The following is an 11125-nucleotide window of genomic DNA, read 5'->3' on the forward strand; positions in this document are numbered from 1 at the left end:
CCGCTAGTTCGGATTAAAAAAAACACGAATATCATGAACGAAGCAACATCAGATGACAACCGAAAAAAATGTGAAGGGGAAGAGGCTAGTAAGTTATTGAATCACTTCTATTATGCTCCGCCTCCTGCCTCCACATACGGATAACACATTTTATTTCTGTTTGTCTACTTCCTTCAGCCAACGGATCATTGGCATAAGAAGCATTAACAAAACAACCAGCCAGTGGCAACTGCTTTGCTCGTAGTCCTCCTCGAATGAGGCGTCATCGTCAGCTAGGCGGCAGGAGGACCCGAAAGAAGACCGGAATATTAAACTTTCTAATTTGAAAACGCGAAAGCACACGAAAAACCGTCGAACGGTTACTCGTTGGAAACTGGCATGGCAGTGCCGCCAGTTTGGAGGAAAGGTTCGAAACTCAATTAATCAGTACAGTGGTTTATCCAGGAGCAGCCACTAACGTACCATTTATAAGAAATAAGTGTCTTATTGGAGCCGGAGCAGTTTTGACATACTTTGCTTTAAGATGTGATTATCACACAGCTTCTAGCGACGCCTTCTTGGTTAAAGTCCAAGAAACAAATTATGCTAAGGTGACCAATTTGCAGTAAAACATAAGACTATTTTTAGTTGCAAGTTTGATACTAGCAGGTACACTAATGTGTAATGGTTACCATTTACGCATATTTGGGGGCAGTCAAGGCATCCAGAAAACGAAAACAATCAAGGCAATACAAAAAACCAAAACACTGCAACAAACAAAACTTCTTTAAATCAATGTAGTACTTTCTTGCGTGAACATCAGTTGTATTTTCAGTACGGCTTTGTTTAAGAAGATTAACCTGTGAAAAAGACAAACTGTATAATTTTTGCTACATCCTATTGTAGCACAATTATTTTCTAGTTATTTGAATTATCCACGTATGAATGACAGTTGTCTACTCTTCTGTTACAAAAATATAATAATAATAATAATCGGTGATTTAACAATGACAGCATCACTGACCGCACTGACATGGTCTAAAATGGACGATAAGGGGGAATATCACGAAACACGCAGTAATCTGGGTAAAAGGGGAGGGAAAAGGACACCGAAATTCAGTGCTTCAACGCGTCGCACTACCACACCCTTTTTACCGCAAACGAGAACCGGGGATGTGCATAGGAAAGAACGAGAGAATAGTTTGTTTTTTTTTCATCATCCATTCCTCGCAGGAACCGTACCGAGTCCGTGGTACGGAATCTCTTCGAAACTACTAAATAGGTACCACACCTGAGAGGAGAAAGAGTTAGCACTAGAGCAAGAGTAGGAGCATCAGGAGCACAATGTTGCAGCACGCCCGTTTCGTCGGTGAGTGAAATGGCGGAAGACTATCGACTGCGGAAGTTCTAAACAGATTGTCGCGGATTCCGGACTGTGAATTGTAGTACCGTCTGGGTTCAGTTTCCGGACTGTTGTTTCCAGTGATAGGCCTTCGTGCGGCATTTGAATGAAATAATGGTATTCAAAAGCAATACTAAACCGCAAGAAATAATAATAAAATACTGGTTTTATATTCATTATGCATTCGAGAATTGAACATATCTGGGAGGTATTACAATAAGAAATACATGGCAAAATAACACATTTGTAATTTTTTCCTGTTGATATGAACTAAAAGTAATTTCTATTTCTTCAAACACCACTGTAAGGAAACACCGAACAAACGCTATGTCGGCTATAACCTTTGTCTGCTGTAGTGGTGCAGAACGAGTTGGGATCTGTTTCGTTACATATGTGAGTGCATTTCCAAACTCAATCGATATCGGATAACGATTTATGATCAGTGCCGGAACTTTGAGAAATTATATGGGTTGGGTTTCTAGATGATATTTACTTTAGTGCTAGACAGGTGAAGTGTGCCTGTCAAAGATTGGTTACGAACAATTATATAGATGGTACTTATGATACACTGTTCTTTCATACTAATGTACTAGTTCATTCTTGTATAACCAAATTGACATTCAACTATGGTTTCGAGAATATTGTCTTGATCATCATAATCTCAAAATAAATCATAAGATAAAAATTTCTATATTTGGGTTATGCAGTGCAAAGCATTTAACGTGAACAACTAACATATCACTCAATAAGTCATGTTACTGACACATAGATGACGCTATCATTGTCAAATCCATATGACGTTTATAAAGTTTGAAAATTTGGTCAAATTTCATGACATTTCAATTTGTATGAAAAAAGTGACAGCCATTCAAGTGAAGCTAATTTTATCATTTACAAAACAATGTACTCTCAACAATATCGGGTCTTAATTTTTCATTGCTTCTTGATGAACAAAAATACTGCACAAGCTCAGCAATGACTTCAAAAGTATTATCCGAACTCTGCTCCATCGAAAAGAACCACTTGTTACTGGTTTGCTGAGTTTAAACGTGGTCATACAAACACCGATGACGGTGAGCGTTCTGGTCGTCCAATTGAGGTGGTTATTCCAGAACACATAAAATTGTCCACAAATTGGTTATATCTAATCGTAAATTAAAATCGTGTGAAATAGATGAGGTCGTAAAGATATCGGAAAACAAAATTACAGGTTTGTATACGACACACGACCGATCATGGTGACATTAAAAATGCACACTTGGAAACAACACGAAAAAGACCTCAGAAGTCAACATTCAAGAGACATTATTAAAGAGGCCAAAAAGGACCCAAACTTTTTGTATTCGATTGTGACTGTCAAAGTGCGAAGTAACAGTCTTAATGTTGGCTCTTTGTTCGATGCTCATTTTCCGACCGACACTACAATTGTACATTTAGCGCAATATCTCAGCTTTTATATGTCCAAATATCATGAAAATTTTATACGACAACACTGTAGGACACACAATTGACGGATAAAAATTTCAAACAGATGGCGACACTAGGAGTTGCGCTGTTTAAAAAGTCCTGGAACTTTGGAATTGTACCTAGTATTATGCTTCCTAAGACTATATCTATTGCTAACCATTCAATCAGGTTACATGATTATTGGTTATTTAAATAATAATATCTAAGGGCTTAGGCTGAAAGATAGTTCACGAAGTATCTATGGTTATCTTCATAGCACAACTTTGAACTGAAACCGTTTGCCAGCCACCGTTTCGCTCATAAATGGAAATTTCTCTCTAAATTATCTGCTAGTAACCGGAGAATCAAAACCAACAGCTAATGGATACTCAATATACTCAAACGAACACGGTGTTAACCGAAAAAAGAATCCACACACCGCACACAATGCCACAATCCTGCGAGCGAATGAATGTAACTTGCAGTTTTATCATCCACTTTCTAATGAAACAACACCGCTCACTCACAGTCCGAAGCTGACTGTGGAAAAAATTGTCGAGTCATATATTTATATATTTCCTTTTGTGTGATAGTTCGTACGGTCGAGAGGATGACATCATTATGGCAAACGCTGATTGGCACTTGAAAACATAGTACAATTCAATTCAAATTTTTAATGGTATACTATTGAAATACTTAAACGATATTGTTCCATATGTTTAAGTAAAATGTTTCCGAATCGATTGGTAGTTAAATTATATAAATCCATCATCAAATGGCTGAGTTATAAGTGTTCAAAATTATGTCAGAAAAAGGTTACGCGGCTAGATTTGTATTTTTTAATTGACACCATGCCCCGTATAGTAAAGAGTACGGGCACGAATGACCAGTCGGTTAAAAGGTCCCTAATTTTATAGGTTTATTTTATAGGTATATAAAAAAACTCTTTATAGTTAAACTTTTTATAGGTTGATGGACATACAAATTCACTTCTGCTGTACGGGTTCGCGGTTTCGGAAGCATCGGAAGTAAGGAACTAAAACCATAAAATGGAACTTACATCGATTTCTCAAGAAAAACTGAACCAATTTTGATAATTTCAGATTCATATGGAAGATCTTATGATTGCGAAGGTTTCTATTGGTTTTGTCCGGATCCAACTTCGGGTTCCGGAGCTATAGGGTGAAGAGTTTGAAGAATTTAAATCCTTCATTTGAAGCGACGATGCAACATGGAAAAATATCCTTAAATCTGGGCTCAAAATTGCTATAGCATGTAGCTCTTGTCATTTAGGTTTTGGTACCTCGTGGGTACCGATTTGTGTAGAAGTGCACTTGACTGTTTTGATTGTTTTACGTTTCGCATTCAGCTCATCAGTGCATTAGCAGATTATGTTGACTGCTAATGCCACCTCGCGGATCAAGCTCTTGTTAGTTGATGGCCACACAAACTTATGTCTACTTCCGGTACCAGGAGCATCGGATGTTACTCTTAAATTGACTACATATCGATCTCTTAGAAATCTGGGCCAATTCTTACAATATAATATTAAAATCAAAGCTCTTGTGGTTCTACCACATCTCACCTTCGCTCTCTCTTGTAATTGAATGCTCAAACAAACTTTTATGCTATTTTTCGAGAGTAACGAAAATTGTTTTGAAGAATTCGGAAATAAGGGAGGCTGGGGCGAAAATGGCCAAGCATTTGGTTTAAAGTACACATACTTAATTATACGGGCGCAATCTGGCTCGGAGTGTACCAACCTCAAAATCGAAATTCTCAAAATGGGTGTGGCGAAAATGGCCTGTCACATTTTGACGCAGGATACAGACATGACTAAATATTGTGTGTGAATGAATTTGTTTGTCCTTCACAACTGTTTTTACATCTTTAAATGACTGATTTCATCAAAGAAATATGAAAACTGATGTAAAAAAAATTAAAATGATGTGTAATAAAGTCCAATTGTAAATAAAAAGCAAGTTTGAATGAAGAAAAAAACGTATCACTCATAATTTGATTCCTTGTCTGGCTCAGAAAAGGAAAGCGCACAATCCTGGTAAGCTCTGGAACATTCAATGCAAACTTTGTGGAGCTTATTATTGAGTAATTTGTTTTAGTAAACGGAGCATTTGTCCAAATCATTCGATGATTCAGAATCTTAGCTCATCTTTAGTGCTGCCAATGTCGAATGTGGTTTAGAAACTTTTAGAAACATACACACGCCGTGGATAATATCGATAATTTGTGATCATCGATTATGGCCCACATTTGGGAATTTTTGGTTTACTTTGTTGGTACGTACTCGGAAATTGTTAAGTTTCACAAAATCAGCAAGTTTTAGTGAAAAAAACAACAATAAATTAACGGCTCAGACCGAGTCTACCCAAAAAGTTGTCATTTTCGCCTCATTTCTTCATTCTGACTTTGCAGGGTTTTAATTAATAATTATCAATGAAGCTATTTCCGAACAAATTGAGAACCAGATCCAGCTTTCGGTTCTGGAGTTATTCAAAATTTTAACTCGGAGTTAAAAATTCCAACCCGTCCATTTTAAGATCATGGCAGTTTAACACCGTTCCACACGAACAGATTTCGGCTAAACCGGTCCTCAGATTCAGATTACAAGAATACCAAAAATAGTGATCAAAATCACCGAGATTTCACTAACGACGTTTTGTCAAAGATGGCTTAATAGTTTTTTTTCAAATTTAAATTCAAATGATTCCAAGAACTACCGATTCAATCCAACTCCGTGCACATTATGTTTAAATGTGAAACATATGCAATTTCATTCGCTTCGGTTAACAACGAGGTGTATAGTGTCGAGTATGACAATGTTAAATACAAAATCCTTGTGTACGTGTTGAACGAAGCCATAGAAGTACGTGTACATGACCTTTCGCCGCAGTTATCATTTCGTTTGAGAGAATATGTCGCAGTACGGAGAAATTCTTTCCATCGAAAGGGAAGTATGGCGGATTTTTCCCCGGTATCCGGAATGGTGTGCGAGTGGTACGTATGCGACTACATAAGGCAATTCCATCTTATATCATTTGTGGATAAGGCGGGAGACATCCGTGTAAAACGCTGATTACCTATGAGAATCAGCTGATTACATGTCAGTTTTGTGAACAATCTGCATACTACGATAAACCATGCACTGAAACTGCGAAAAGAACATCTTCAACCAAAGGCAAGGACAACCGTTCAGCAACGGTAACTAGTGAACCCAGTACTTCTGCCTCTTAAACACTTTTACCATCAAACCAGCAAGCAACTGCAATCAATATCCAACTAAACGTATCTTTAGCAACAGCAATGAGCAGACTGCGAACAACAGTGGGAACAACAACAACAACGCCGATGCGGCAATAGATGACGAAACGAGTCAAGAACAAAGTGCTCCTCAATTTTCGTTGGAAGGAAATGAAAGCTCCTCCCCCTCTAGAGAAAGGGTGACAACGAGCTCCAATTCAAAAAATAAATTTATTGAAAAATCGGCTCAATCGGTCACGTAAAGGTAGTACGCATGTAGGCCTGAATAAAAATATGTCTTGAATAAAAAAAATTCGGTAGTATATAACCACAAATAACAAATAACAAGTTATAGTTTTCTTAAATGTTTGGATTCAACGAGTATCAAAGAAAAAAAACTTAAGACGATTGGTGCACTCTTAGAAAAAATGAAATTTACGCTTGACGTAAATTCAAGTATGCCGTAATTTCTTCGGTGATGACACAAAATTACATCTACTAACATGTGAACATAAAATTTGCGTCTGTATTGATGTGAGTTTCATCTAAAACAACTGTGAAGTTAATGATATGACTTATCTTTAAATGCTTTGTATTGTGAATGTGAGTGAATCGCGACGCTCCTTTTATGTGCATCTATAAAGATGTAACATTTTTTAAGTGTGTGGTATTACTCGTGCTCGGATAACGGTTTTCAAACAGTGAATTCTCGAGTTACAACTAACATACACAGTTCGAAGAAATCTGGTGATTTTACATCTTATGAGATGCACATAGATGGAGGGTCATTTTTCACACAAATTTATATTCAAGAACATGTAAAATTGTGTGATTTGAAAATTTTTCGGTCTGAAATCAAATGAAATAAAAAACAAAAGATCGATAGTAACAGCGCGGCTTGAACCGAGAACATTAGATCACAAAGCACGTCAGTTACTGGACTGAACCACAGAAGTGCATATTTGATTGATGAATAAATGATAATACAAATCCATACAGTGGCACTTGGTAGTCGAGTGTAAATTACATTCGGAAGCTGAAAAATTCTGTACGAGTGGAATATTGAGCCATTTGAACATATAAGTAGTTTTGAATTGTATAGTTTGTAGAATTATGTCACCTGTAAATTTCATTATTTTCTTCTGTGTATAATTTTTTACATAATATTAGATGCACATAAATGGAGCGTCGCAGTTCACGCAAATTTACGTCTAAGAACATTTAATATTGTGTCTAAAACGATATGACATGAAATTCATTGAAATAAAAAAAAAAAGAATTCTGTAGCAACCCACCGCGACTTGAACCGAGAATCATTGGATCGCAAGTACGTCTGTTAATCGACTGAGCCACAGAAGCATGCATCTGCTTGGCTGGTAAAATAAAATTTTCCGTCATTTGACAAATTAGGTCTTTATGAATTACATTGTATGAGGGATTAAGTCACCTGTGGAATTCAAATTTTTTTGGAGTGAGGTACTCTCGTGTTCCGAACTAGATAAGTATAAAATGTTAAAAATTACATGTTTCATTCATTCTAGCCTGAGCAGTTGACGTTTAGTATCAGTAAATTAATTATTATAGCAATTTTTGACATTTTCTTTCATTGAAATTATTGTAATTTGTGCAGTGTACTCTTCTGCCGGCGAACAAGTTTTACAATTAATTCAAGTTTTGAACAAAATTGTCAGCAAAATGTATAAATAAAAAAAAACAATTCCATTTAAGCAATTGATAAAGTCTCCGGTGTCTAGGCCATGCGTGAGTCACGACCGAACTAAGATGCTACTAAATGTTGCTATCGATTGTCATACCGGTTATCACAACTGAAAAGATAGCGTTTCAACCACATCACCACAGTTGACAACGTGCTCCAACCCTCAGTTTAACAATTAGTAATGTTGTTCGATTGAACGGTAAACACTACAAAAAATCAGTGAGATGATCACACCATGCCTCATGTATAAGTTAATCACAACTTAGTTTACAATACATTAAAAATTGAAAAAATAAAGCACAATAATTCATGATTTCTAGTGTTGAAGAACACTTTAGTGTCTAATTGAATAGAAATTGAATAAGTCTGTTTAAATTGCTGGGCTGTGGAATCATGGACCGAACAGGGACGAATTATCTCAGTCCACCCAGTAGTCTGTCAAAACCGGATAAATGATGGAATTGAATACCGTACATTTAAACTGGAAGTGAATCCACATAAAGAAATCTGAAAAAGCCAATACATTGTCTGATCGAGTATTCAATGCTACTTTGAATGAATTAAAAACAGAAGAGCTCCACATTTTTTTCCACCAATTCAACATGGCTGTTGGTGGTTGAGAAATTCGGTCTGAACACGGTTAAAGTTTGTGAAGATTCAGAACCTACAACTAGAAGCATCCGGTTCGGTTTGAATTACACATTTGAAGTTTGCACATAATGAGCACGAATAAAAATATAAAATTTTTCAGCCGAGTGCCAAGAAAATTGTAAAATAGCAATGAAACGCAACCGAATGATCTAATGTACCCTAAATAGTTTGTACCTAGTATGCAGCCATGTACGCTTCTAGTATATACTATTTTAGTATACAGACGTTGGTGGCACAACCACATAACCGATATGAACCACGGGGACAATCTAACAGAGACAGAGATAGCGAACGAGGGGGAGAGAGAGAAGCACTTACAGAACCACGCGGAAGTAGTGTTCTAACACACTAATGGAAAATATTGTGTAGTGGCAAATGTGTGTATGATTCATGCGCAATTTCTACTTTACATTTACTATAATTGCTTGACGGTAGCAAAAGCTGACAAAGAGAATGAAAATTTTCAGTTCCGTTCAGTCTATAGAAAAAAAATTAAAATGGTTAAAATAAGCGATCAGATGGCAGGATATTTAAAATATATATATGATGCTTACTTAATTTAGTCTAGCTGCTCGTGCTGCTGAAAAATTGTACCGTTTTGTGCGGTAGACAAAAGTTTGTTGGTGGCTGTGAGTGTGCATAATTCGAGTCAAAAAGAAATAAGTCAACAGTCACACTTTTCAAACCGACTGGTGAATAGATATTTCTGCCTTCGAGAAGAAGCAAACTCGTTTTGCACTGAATTCGAATTTGCTCATCTTAGAACATCAACACTAGTGTGCTTCAAGTTATTTAATTTTTTTTTTGTAACTGAATCACTAATCCGCATTTCACCACACTGAATTTGAAATGACATCTCGCTGCTGCAGACACTCTCGGATCGGTTTGAAACGATTTTCACATTCCATCGAGTATGTTCCGAAATCAATTGTCACTCGGTGCATCTGCAATTTCGCGTTCCGTGGACTGATTTCTCTGTCGTCGATTTTCCCGAACTCGCGCTAGAAGAAGGAATTTGATCCCGGGGGGACACATTGGGTTAAAATTAACCGTTCGAGGCTTAGAAGAAGAAAAAAAATGCCAACGACAAAACGATTGTCACTCGTTTGGTACTTCTGGAGTAATGGTTTTTTTTTTCATTGGAGTTTTTTTTACGGACGTTGCACACTACTTAAAATTTCACACTCCGAGGAACTTCTTCTTGCTGACTAACTGGCGACTGTGGCATCGTACTGCACTCTTTCACCGACACACGACATGTACCCGCGCGGTTGGAGAACGGTCCGCAAAAAACAACGACCAAGTTGCAGAGTGCACATTCAATTTCTTCCGATTTCGAGCCTCGGTGAAACCAGTGCACAGTGCATTTCCAAGCTGCTGCATTCTCTGAGCAGTTGCACTCGCTGGACGGTATCTCGCTCTTACTCTCCAGTCCACTTAATCTCTCGCTCTGTCCCGCAGCACGACTTCTGAATAGGAAAATCAGAGATCAGGACTTGCTACTCCTCGTCGGGCTGATCCTCTTTCGCCCTTTCCCCCACCTGGAGCTCGCCATCCCGGAAGGCACACTACAGTTCCTAGAGTGACTAGTCCGACTCGGCTCAAACACCTACTCTATCAGGTCACAGGACCAGCACAAGATCAGCCACTGGAGCCAACACACAAAGCGCAACGACGGCGACGACGGCTCAGAGAAAACTATAGTCGCCGCAAAAAACGTACAATAAAATGCACCGCGATGCATTATGCTTGAAATTTTTTGCAGTCTTCCCATCTCATTCTCACGAGACAGAAAAAAAATCCATTTGCTCGCTTTCGCTCCCAACAGCCCGCGGCCGGCAGTATGTACTGCACATATTCGTCCTGCTGGTTGTCTGTGTCTCCGATGTGTTCTCAGCGGCGCGCGCCCCGTCTTTGGACAGTCCGGTAGAGTGGTAGTACCTAAAGCTGATAGCCGAACTGACCCCGCATCAACATCGATGCAAAAGTGCAACCAGCTATTGCCAAGGTGGCTGTGTGTGAGTGCACCGTAGCGCACCCGTCCCAGTCCATTCCAGCTCATTCCGACGGACGGTCGATGCGGTCGATATCGGATGATGTGCAGTGCACAGCCCCGCTAACCGCTGCCCGGGGTAACGATGTAGTTCCTTCCCCGCAACTGACCAGTTTGCTATTTATTGCATTAATATTCGCATGCACTGTGGATGTGTTCGTGGAGGCATTCGCGTGAAAGAGATGGCATGGGGTGAAGGGTTGCATTATAGGGATGATCGATTCTTTCCCATGAAAATAACTGCACATTTCGCATTGCAAATTGGGATTTCACAAATTGTGAGAAAAAAAACCTAACTTAATCCTTCTAGTGATGTAATGATGCCTTTTTCATATTACTCATATTTTCAAAAATATCACTAGAAGAGTCTATCAAGAAATTTTTTATCCAAACTTGAATAAAAGTAGAAACTTTCTTTTAGCATTAGCATTAGAGACCGCCCGTGTGTTGCTACTCCGTTATTGATATGGACCAATTGAGATTGCAAAATGATTTTTTGAAGTAACATGTTTGGGAATAACACATTGTTTCACACTGTGCAAACTGTATTGAACCATGCATGCTGATCAATACCGACGCCGGCCACGTCCGAATGCAGATCTACTTGGGAGGGAAAGGA

The 11125-nt window shown here is 38.3% G+C and overlaps 1 long non-coding RNA gene across 1 annotated transcript in view; it reads right to left on the minus strand.

Moving 5' to 3' along the window:
- LOC131428458 (uncharacterized) overlaps positions 1-10187 on the minus strand; it is a 112169-nt gene extending 101982 nt beyond the window's left edge. The window contains exon 1 of the long non-coding RNA XR_009229384.1: positions 9008-10187. This is a non-coding gene — a long non-coding RNA (uncharacterized LOC131428458). The remainder of the gene's footprint in view (positions 1-9007) is intronic.
- Between the last annotated feature and the right edge of the window lie 938 nt (positions 10188-11125).

Source organism: Malaya genurostris, chromosome 2 (genome assembly GCF_030247185.1).
Source record: "Malaya genurostris strain Urasoe2022 chromosome 2, Malgen_1.1, whole genome shotgun sequence".
Lineage (NCBI taxonomy): Eukaryota > Metazoa > Arthropoda > Insecta > Diptera > Culicidae > Malaya > Malaya genurostris.